Source organism: Oncorhynchus gorbuscha, unplaced genomic scaffold (genome assembly GCF_021184085.1).
Source record: "Oncorhynchus gorbuscha isolate QuinsamMale2020 ecotype Even-year unplaced genomic scaffold, OgorEven_v1.0 Un_scaffold_1426, whole genome shotgun sequence".
Classification (NCBI taxonomy): domain Eukaryota; kingdom Metazoa; phylum Chordata; class Actinopteri; order Salmoniformes; family Salmonidae; genus Oncorhynchus; species Oncorhynchus gorbuscha.
Genome location: NW_025746209.1, coordinates 139,806 through 147,477, shown reverse-complemented (window position 1 = coordinate 147,477; position 7,672 = coordinate 139,806). Strand labels below are relative to the sequence as shown.

Genomic DNA, 7,672 nt, shown 5'->3' with positions numbered 1-7,672 from the left:
CTGTATGTGTGTGTGTGTGTCTCTGTATGTGTGTGTGTGTGTCTCTGTATGTGTGTGTGTGTGTCTCTGTATGTGTGTGTGTGTGTGTCTCTGTATGTGTGTGTGTCTCTGTATGTGTGTGTTTTGGCTTTACTCGTCTTTCTCTTTATCCACTTATTCCTCCCCCAACCTTCTCTCACGCTCCACCTCTCTCCCCTCCTCTCCCCGTCTCCCCTCCAGGTCAGTCCCTGGTAGCCATGGAGATGTTGAGTTCCTGTGCTCTGTCTTTCTGTCGCTCAGGGAAGTGTGAGCGAGCCGCCTGTCGCTCCGTCCTCACTCTGTGTAAGTAGTGGTTTCACTGTGTCACAAATGGCCCCCTAATTCCCTACGTAGGGGCTCTTATTGGGGGGGGGGATAGAGTGCCATTTGAGATGCAAGGCGTGCCAGCGTTGGTAACAGTCTCCCTGTGCATGCTGGGTAATGGATGCCTGATACTCTGTTCCAACCGTCTGTCTCTGTGTCTGTAGGTAAGTGGCTGCTGGCGGACTGGAAAGACATGACCCCTCAGCTCAAACAGGTGGTGAAGAGGTCAGGGGTCATGACCCCAGGGGTCGCCGCCTTGCCCCCCATCAGCCGGAACATCACAGCCCTGCTGGAGCTACCCCTAGAGGACCAGGGCATGCCCCGAATCACAGCTGAGACCACAGGTAGGACACCCCCCCTCCCTGACCCCTCTTCCTCCAGTCTACCCTACACCTTAACCCCTCTCTCTCTGCCTCTTGTGAGTGTAGGAAAACCGGACTTGATCCTGGAGCAGCTCTACCAGTCTGTACCCTAACCCCTACACCCTAACCCCTCTTCCTCCAGTCTGTACCCTAACCCCTCTCCCTCCAATCTGTACCCTAACCCCTACACCCTAACCCCTCTTTTCCTCCAGTCTGTACCCTAACCCCTACACCCTAACCCCTCTCTTCCTCCAGTCTGTACCCTAACCCCTACACCCTAACCCCTCTCTTCCTCCAGTCTGTACCCTAACCCCTACACCCTAACCCCTCTCCCTCCAGTCTGTACCCTAACCCCTCTCCCTCCAATCTGTACCCTAACCCCTACACCCTAACCCCTCTTCCTCCAGTCTGTACCCTAACCCCTACACCCTAACCCCTCTCTCTCTCTGCCTCCATAGTGAGTGTGGGTGTAGGAGAACCAGACTTGGTCCTGGGGCAGCTCTACCAGTCTGTACCCTAACCCCTACACCCTAACCCCTCTCTTCCTCCAGTCTGTACCCTAACCCCTCTTCCTCCAGTCTGTACCCTAACCCCTACACCCTAACCCCTCTCTCTCTCTCTGCCTCCATAGTGAGTGTGGGTGTAGGAGAACCAGACTTGGTCCTGGGGCAGCTCTACCAGTCTGTACCCTAACCCCTACACCCTAACCCCTCTCTCTCTCTGCCTCCATAGTGAGTGTGGGTGTAGGAGAACCAGACTTGGTCCTGGGGCAGCTCTACCAGTCTGTACCCTAACCCCTACACCCTAACCCCTCTCTCTCTCTGCCTCCATAGTGAGTGTGGGTGTAGGAGAACCAGACTTGGTCCTGGGGCAGCTCTACCAGTTGTCCACCAGTCAGGCTCCGGAGGTGGCCAAGTCCTGGGCGGCTCTCGCCAGCTGGGCCTATCGTTGGGGACGGAAGGTGGTCGACAACGCCAGGTACATATTCTGACAGTTGTTGTCACGCAGCAGGTTATCGTGAAACACACATGACGTGGTGCGTTCTGTGGTAGAAGCTGATAACATGACGTGGTGCGTTCTGTGGTAGAAGCTGATAACATGACGTGGTGAGTTCTGTGGTAGAAGCTGATAACATGAATATAGACCTGGTGCGTTCTGTGGTAGAAGCTGATAACATGACGTGGTGCGTTCTGTGGTAGAAGCTGATAACATGAATATAGACGTGGTTCGTTCTGTGGTAGAAGCTGATGACGTGGTGCGTTCTGTGGTAGAAGCTGATAACATGAATATAGACGTGGTGCGTTCTGTGGTAGAAGCTGATAACATGACGTGGTGCGTTCTGTGGTAGAAGCTGATAACATGACGTGGTGCGTTCTGTGGTAGAAGCTGATAACATGACGTGGTGCGTTCTGTGGTAGAAGCTGATAACATGAATATAGACCTGGTGTGTTCTGTGGTAGAAGCTGATAACATGACGTGGTGCGTTCTGTGGTAGAAGCTGATAACATGAATATAGACGTGGTTCGTTCTGTGGTAGAAGCTGATAACATGACGTGGTGCGTTCTGTGGTAGAAGCTGATAACATGAATATAGACGTGGTTCGTTCTGTGGTAGAAGCTGATGACGTGGTGCGTTCTGTGGTAGAAGCTGATAACATGACGTGGTGCGTTCTGTGGTAGAAGCTGATAACATGACCTGGTGCGTTCTGTGGTAGAAGCTGACAACATGACGTGGTGCGTTCTGTGGTAGAAGCTGATAACATGAATATAGACGTGGTGCGTTCTGTGGTAGAAGCTGATAACATGACGTGGTGCGTTCTGTGGTAGAAGCTGATAACATGAATATAGACGTGGTGCGTTCTGTGGTAGAAGCTGATAACATGACGTGGTGCGTTCTGTGGTAGAAGCTGATAACATGAATATAGACGTGGTTCGTTCTGTGGTAGAAGCTGATGACTTGGTGCGTTCTGTGGTAGAAGCTGATAACATGACGTGGTGCGTTCTGTGGTAGAAGCTGATAACATGAATATAGACGTGGTTCGTTCTGTGGTAGAAGCTGATGACGTGGTGCGTTCTGTGGTAGAAGCTGATAACATGACGTGGTGCGTTCTGTGGTAGAAGCTGATAACATGACGTGGTGCGTTCTGTGGTAGAAGCTGATAACATGACGTGGTTCGTTCTGTGGTAGAAGCTGATAACATGACGTGGTGCGTTCTGTGGTAGAAGCTGATAACATGAATATAGACGTGGTGCGTTCTGTGGTAGAAGCTGATAACATGACGTGGTGCGTTCTGTGGTAGAAGCTGATAACATGAATATAGACGTGGTGCGTTCTGTGGTAGAAGCTGATAACATGACGTGGTGCGTTCTGTGGTAGAAGCTGATAACATGAATATAGACGTGGTTCGTTCTGTGGTAGAAGCTGATAACATGACGTGGTGCGTTCTGTGGTAGAAGCTGATAACATGAATATAGACGTGGTGCGTTCTGTGGTAGAAGCTGATAACATGACGTGGTTCGTTCTGTGGTAGAAGCTGATAACATGACGTGGTGCGTTCTGTGGTAGAAGCTGATAACATGACGTGGTGCGTTCTGTGGTAGAAGCTGATAACATGACGTGGTTCGTTCTGTGGTAGAAGCTGATAACATGACGTGATGCGTTCTGTGGTAGAAGCTGATAACATGAATATAGACGTGGTGCGTTCTGTGGTAGAAGCTGATAACATGACGTGGTGCGTTCTGTGGTAGAAGCTGATAACATGAATATAGACGTGGTGCGTTCTGTGGTAGAAGCTGATAACATGACGTGGTGCGTTCTGTGGTAGAAGCTGATAACATGACCTGGTGCGTTCTGTGGTAGAAGCCGTTGCTGATTTAAACATTATTTTTAAAATTCTTATGCAATGTTGACATTCCTCTTTCCCCTCTCTCTCCTCTAATCTCCCTCCTTTCACCTCTCCTCCCAAATGTCCGTCCCTTCCTTTCTCCTCTCTCTCCTCCCATCTCCCTCTCCTTTCACCTCTCCTCCCCTACGTCCGTCCCTTCCTTTCTCCTCTCTCTCCTCCCATCTCCCTCTCCTTTCACCTCTCCTCCCCTACGTCCGTCCCTTCCTTTCTCCTCTCTCTCCTCCCATCTCTCTCTCATCTCCTCCCTCCATCCCTCCAGTCAAGGTGAAGGTGTGCCCTTGCTCCCGGGAGAGAAGAAGGAGATCGAGGAGCTTCTCCCAGAATGCACCAGTGAGGAGGACAAGGAGAACATCTTCAGCATCCTGGGTCAGGCCATGTGTCGACCTGCTGGAATACAGGTGTGTGTGTGTGTGTGTGTGTGTGTGTGTGTGTGTGTGTGTGTGTGTGTGTGTGTGTGTGTGTGTGTGTGCTCATGAGGAATGAATTAGTAACTATTGTTTTAGTATGTACACATCTCGTACTTTCTCCCGGTGTTCTGAAAAGATCATAGTTCATCCAGGATAGAAGTTTAGAAACTGAGTCTACATGGAACTGAATAACTCAGGGGCTTGGTATGTGTCTGTCTCTTTCCATGTATCTCTCTACCCCTTTTAGACTCTATAGTCTTGATTTCTGACTGTCTCTATCTCTTTTAGACTCTATAGTCTTGATTCTTGACTCTGTCTACCTCTTAGTCAGGAATCAAGATTATAGAGACTGTCTCTTCCTCTTTTAGGCTCTATAGTTTTGATTCCTGACTGTCTCTACCCCAACTCGGCGCGTGCTACATCTCCAATTTGCCGCGCGGCTCTTGGCAGGTCTGGGTTTGGGGTTCACCATCTGCCTGCTCATAACTCTCTCTCTCCCCCACCTCCTCTCTCTCCCCCACCTCCTCTCTCTCTCCCCCACCTCCTCTCTCTCTCTCCACCTCCTCTCTCTCTCCCCACCTCCTCTCTCTCTCTCCCACCTCCTCTCTCTCTCCCCACCTCCTCTCTCTCCCCCACCTCCTCTCTCTCTCTCCCCCACCTCCTCCTCTCTCTCCCCCACCTCCTCTCTCTCTCTCCCCCACCTCCTCTCTCTCTCTCCCCCACCTCCTCTCTCTCTCTCCCTCCACCTCACTCTCTCTCTCTCCCCCACCTCCTCTCTCTCTCTCCCCCCACCTCCTCTCTCTCTCTCCCCCACCTCCTCTCTCTCTCTCCCCCACCTCCTCTCTCTCTCTCCCCCCACCTCCTCTCTCTCTCTCCCCCACCTCCTCTCTCCCCCCACCTCCTCTCTCTCTCCCCCCACCTCCTCTCTCTCTCTCCCCACCTCCTCTCTCTCTCTCCCCCCTCCTCCTCTCTCTCCCCCACCTCCTCTCTCTCTCCTCCGTCCTCTCTCTCTCTCCCCACCCGTCCTCTCTCTCTCTCCCCCACCCGTCCTCTCTCTCTCTCCCCCACCCGTCCTCTCTCTCTCCCCCACCCGTCCTCTCTCTCTCTCCCCACCCGTCCTCTCTCTCTCTCCCCCACCCGTCCTCTCTCTCTCTCCCCCCCCCCGTCCTCTCTCTCTCTCTCCCCCCACCCGTCCTCTCTCTCTCTCTCCCCCCCCGTCCTCTCTCTCTCTCTCCCCCCACCCGTCCTCTCTCTCTCTCTCCCCCCCCACCCGTCCTCTCTCTCTCTCTCCCCCCACCCGTCCTCTCTCTCTCTCTCCCCCCCCCCCTCTCTCTCTCTCCCCCCACCCCTCCTCTCTCTCTCTCTCCCCCACCCCGTCCTCTCTCTCTCTCCCCCCACCCGTCCTCTCTCTCTCTCCCCCCCACCCGTCCTCTCTCTCTCCCCCCACCCGTCCTCTCTCTCTCCCCCCCCACCCGTCCTCTCTCTCTCCCCCCACCCGTCCTCTCTCTCTCTCCCCCCCCACCCGTCCTCTCTCTCTCCCCCCCCCACCCGTCCTCTCTCTCTCTCCCCCCACCCGTCCTCTCTCTCTCTCCCCCACCCGTCCTCTCTCTCTCTCCCCCCCCACCCGTCCTCTCTCTCTCTCCTCCCCCACCCGTCCTCTCTCTCTCTCCCCCCACCCGTCCTCTCTCTCTCCCCCCCCCGTCCTCTCTCTCTCCCCCCCCGCCCTCTCTCCCCCCCACCCGTCCTCTCTCTCTCCCCCCCCACCCGTCCTCTCTCTCTCTCTCCCCCCACCCGTTCTCTCTCTCTCTCCCCCCACCCGTCCTCTCTCTCTCTCGCCCCCCACCCCGTCCTCTCTCTCTCTCGCCCCCACCGTCCTCTCTCTCTCTCGCCCCCCACCCGTCCTCTCTCTCTCTCGCCCCCACCCGTCCTCTCTCTCTCTTGCCCCCCCCACCCGTCCTCTCTCTCTCTCGCCCCACCCGTCCTCTCTCTCTCTCCTCCCGTCCTCTCTCTCCCTCCCTCCAGGATGAGGACATGGCCCTGCAGCAGGAGGAGGAGGATGACATGGTGGATGTGATCTGGAGACAGCTGCTGTCTGCCTGTCCCTGGCTGGAGGAGCAGGGGGAGGGGGTTCAGGGTGGGGGTAGTGGGGTGATGGAGGGTCTGATCCGGGTCTGGAGGAAGGTGGTGGACAGGATCTTCAGTCTCTACAGGGTCTCCTGCGGTGCCTACTTCACCTTCCTCAAACTTAACGCTGGACAGGTGGGTGGAACTCAGTCTCTCTCCAGGGGGGACTGGGACTGGCAGGGGGTACTGGCAGGGGGACTGGGACTGGCAGGGGGGACTGGGACTGGCAGGGGGGACTGGGACTGGCAGGGGGGACTGGTTAGTCAGGGACTATTTCCATGGGAATTTTCCTTTGGGTGTTCTTTTTAGTCCAGCATGAAGTTTAATCTGTCTGGGAGCCCTACGAGTTCTGTCTAGTTAATGTGTCTGGGAGCCCTACGAGTTCTGTCTAGTTAATCTGTCTGGGAGCCCTACGAGTTCTGTCTAGTTAATGTGTCTGGGAGCCCTACGAGTTCTGTCTAGTTAATCTGTCTGGGAGCCCTACGAGTTCTGTCTAGTTAATGTGTCTGGGAGCCCTACGAGTTCTGTCTAGTTAATCTGTCTGGGAGCCCTACGAGTTCTGTCTAGTTAATCTGTCTGGGAGCCCTACGAGTTCTGTCTAGTTAATCTGTCTGGGAGCCCTACGAGTTCTGTCTAGTTAATCTGTCTGGGAGCCCTACGAGTTCTGTCTAGTTAATCTGTCTGGGAGCCCTACGAGTTCTGTCTAGTTAATCTGTCTGGGAGCCCTACGAGTTCTGGCCAGTTAATCTGTCTGGGAGCCCTACGAGTTCTGGCCAGTTAATCTGTCTGGGAGCCCTACGAGTTCTGGCCGGTTAATCTGTCTGGGAGCCCTACGAGTTCTGTCCAGTTAATCTGTCTGGGAGCCCTACGAGTTCTGGCCAGTTAATCTGTCTGGGAGCCCTACGAGTTCTGTCCAGTTAATCTGTCTGGGAGCCCTACGAGTTCTGTCTAGTTAATCTGTCTGGGAGCCCTACGAGTTCTGTCCAGTTAATCTGTCTGGGAGCCCTACGAGTTCTGTCTGGTTAATCTGTCTGGGAGCCCTACGAGTTCTGTCTAGTTAATCTGTCTGGGAGCCCTACGAGTTCTGTCTGGTTAATCTGTCTGGGAGCCCTACGAGTTCTGTCTGGTTAATCTGTCTGGGAGCCCTACGAGTTCTGTCTGGTTAATCTGTCTGGGAGCCCTACGAGTTCTGGCCGGTTAATCTGTCTGGGAGCCCTACGAGTTCTGTCTAGTTAATCTGTCTGGGAGCCCTACGAGTTCTGTCTGGTTAATCTGTCTGGGAGCCCTACGAGTTCTGTCTGGTTAATCTGTCTGGGAGCCCTACGAGTTCTGTCTGGTTAATCTGTCTGGGAGCCCTACGAGTTCTGTCTGGTTAATCTGTCTGGGAGCCCTACGAGTTCTGTCTGGTTAATCTGTCTGGGAGCCCTACGAGTTCTGTCTGGTTAATCTGTCTGGGAGCCCTACGAGTTCTGTCTGGTTAATCTGTCTGGGAGCCCTACGAGTTCTGTCTGGTTAATCTGTCTGGGAGCCCT

General features: G+C 54.3%; 1 pseudogene; it reads left to right on the top strand.

Moving 5' to 3' along the window:
- The first annotated feature begins 219 nt into the window (after positions 1–219).
- The window catches only part of LOC124022789, a 104,026-nt pseudogene continuing 96,573 nt past the window's right edge, over positions 220–7,672 (top strand).